At 40.2% G+C, this 2,313-nt stretch overlaps 1 pseudogene; it reads right to left on the reverse strand.

Annotated features, from left to right (window-relative positions):
• Positions 1-902: 902 nt before the first annotated feature.
• On the reverse strand, positions 903-976 carry LOC112204336 (small nucleolar RNA U3; annotated as a pseudogene).
• Between the last annotated feature and the right edge of the window lie 1,337 nt (positions 977-2,313).

The following is a 2,313-nucleotide window of genomic DNA, read 5'->3' on the forward strand; positions in this document are numbered from 1 at the left end:
TTCGTGAAGACAAATCAACCTCTGTGTATGGCAGAAATATTTTAATAGCTTTTTCAGGTATTGGTGCTTACGGTGTGATACTGTACCTAAGTTCAGTAAGTACTAGTTTCTTAGAAGTTAATTTCAGGATGGAATCTGCAACCTTAACAATGGAGTTTTCTGCAACCTTAACAATGGAGATTTTCCTCTGTTATAGGAAATACATTGATTTATTTTGCACTTTGAATACATTTTATATCTGCATGATTTTGTAACATTTGGAAGATATTGGTTCACTGAGTTATACAGATCTTCCAATTTCAATATATTTTATTATACAACATCAAAAATATTTTTAACAATATTACCAGCAATCTCATCAGAACAGTCTCTATAAGGAAGCTGTCAAGCTCACTGGGATAGACATAAGTTTTCTATAGTTCTTATTTTCTCTTGAGTTCAAATTTTATCTTTGGCACCAAATACTCTGTTATTTTACTTGAGGTGACAATCTCACTTTATTCATTTTTGAGGAAGCATTTATGAAATATCTAAGCCTAAAATAACCATAGTTTGTCTTACTTAATTTAAAGTAAAAACAGTGTTCCATGAAAAAAAAAAAAAAAGGTTAGGTTAACTCACAATTCAATTACCAAGTGTTTTTCTTCTCAAGAAAACTAATATACAAACTTCACTGTTCAGCAGAACTGCTTTTGTGCCTTTCCCGTGTGGTCACACAGAATATTAAATGGGTATGAACATAAAGGTCAAGGCTTAATGAAATTAATTAGTACTGATGTATCAAGGACATTCGTAAGTGAAACTGCCATTCATTTTGCTGTAAGTATGTGGTAATAATTTGGTGCCACGCTAAAATGACAGCAGTTTTACCCCCTTTTGCTTTGTAAAATATGTATATTTTTATTTTTTTGGTGCTCTACATGCTCAGAAAACTATATTAATGAACTACAGAAATGACCCCTGAAAGTACAGTCTTTGCTTTTGCGCCATCAGTGGAAATGTAAAGATAGTGAAAAAGGAAAATAGTATCCTAATATTATTATAAAAGTAGTTTTGACCTTACAAACTCCCTGGAATGGTCTCAGGGATACCACCCCACAGTCGTCCGAGGCACACTTTGAGAACCACTGCTCTCAGCTCCTTTTTATACCTTTGCACGCCTGTTTCCTCAGCTCTGCAGCTCCTGGTGGCCTTTGTCCACTCTAAGTTCCCCTACTGCAGCATTCAGTAGAGTTGTATTTCTTTAAGTTCTCTGATTTAAAATTTACTATATCCTGGCAGGGTGTGGTGGCTCACGTCTATAATCTGAGCACTTTGGAAGGCAGAGGTGGGAGGATTGCATGAGCTCAGGAGTTCGAGACCAGCCTGGGAAACATAGCAAGACCCTGTCTCTACAAAACAGAAACAAAAATGAGAATTAGCCGGGCATGGTGGTGTGAGACTGTAATCCCAGCTACTCCGGTGGGTGAGATGGGAGGATCACCTGAGCCCGGGAGATGCAGGCTGCAGTGAGCCATGAATGCGCCACTGCACTCCAGTCTAGGTGACGGACTGAGATCTTGTCTCAAAAATAAATAAATGAACAAAAAATAAAATAGAATGTACTATATCCTCTATTCACAACAACAAAAAAATTTATTGAGTACCTAATATGTGCCAAAGACTGTTCAAAGCATTGAAAATGCAGCACGGTCACTGGTCTTGTGGACTTTCTATTCTAGAGGGAGAAAACAGACAGTAAACTTGTAAGCGAATTAACATACAAGGTAATTGGTAACTTCCAACAATGTTAAGTGCTGTGATAACCATACAAATAAACCGATGCCACTGAGCATGACGGGATGAGCCAGTAGCCAGGCGGCCCCAACCCAATAGGTGTCACGTTTGTGTATCCGGCGTGCATAACAGTACATCATAAGTGGGATGACTGAAGATTCCAGTGAGAATCTGTCTACCATAGAATTGCAATAGCCCTGGAAAGCTGGGGAAGAGGAAGGGGATAAAAAGCAAGGTTGCTTGTATTTGAAAGGGGTGCTCCTGGCCAGGGGCAGTGGCTCATACCTGTAATCCCAGCACTTTGGGAGGCTGAGGCGGGCGAATCACTTGAGGTCGGGAGTTTGAGGCCAGCCTGGCCAACAAAGTGAAATCCTGTCTCTACTAAAAATACAAAAATTAGCCAGGCGTGGTGGTAGGTGCCTGCAATCCCAGCTACTCAGGAGGCTGAGGCAGAAGAATCGCTTGAACCCAAGAGGCAGATGTTGCACTGAGCCGAGATCGTGTCACTGCACTCCAGCCTGGGAGACAGTGTGAGAG

The sequence above is a fragment of the Pan troglodytes genome, chromosome 7 (assembly GCF_028858775.2).
Source record: "Pan troglodytes isolate AG18354 chromosome 7, NHGRI_mPanTro3-v2.0_pri, whole genome shotgun sequence".
Classification (NCBI taxonomy): domain Eukaryota; kingdom Metazoa; phylum Chordata; class Mammalia; order Primates; family Hominidae; genus Pan; species Pan troglodytes.